This window comes from Alligator sinensis, unplaced genomic scaffold (assembly GCF_000455745.1).
Source record: "Alligator sinensis unplaced genomic scaffold, ASM45574v1 scaffold950_1, whole genome shotgun sequence".
NCBI classification, from domain to species: domain Eukaryota; kingdom Metazoa; phylum Chordata; order Crocodylia; family Alligatoridae; genus Alligator; species Alligator sinensis.
Window position 1 is genome coordinate 1,527,721 of NW_005842331.1, and position 487 is coordinate 1,528,207.

The window sequence follows — 487 nt, forward strand, 5'->3', positions numbered from 1 at the left end:
TCTGTTTGTCATGCATCTGCTGATGCACGATAAAGTGCCATTAGCTTTTCTGATGGCTTCGTCACACTGCCGACTCATGTTCATCTTGGAGTCCACTAGGACTCCAAGATCCCTTTCTGCTTCCATGCCACCAAGCAGGTCATTTCCTAGGCAGTAGGTATGCTGGACATGTTTCCTCCCTAGGTGCAGCACTTTGCATTTCTCCTTGTTGAATTGCATTCTGTTGTTTTCTGCCCATATGTCCAACCTGTCTAGGTCTGCTTGTAGTTGTTCCCTGAAAATGGTGGCCTCATTTTCCCATCCCCTAGACTAGACTTAGACTAGATTTATGTGTGGGAAGTGTGTTCACTTCTCCCCACAGTTTTGTGTCATCCGCATACTTGGATACAGTATGCTTCACTCCCTCGTCCAAGTCGCTGATGAAGACATTGAAGAGTATCGGTCCAAGGACCGAGCCCTGAGGGACCCCACTGCCCACACCCTTCCA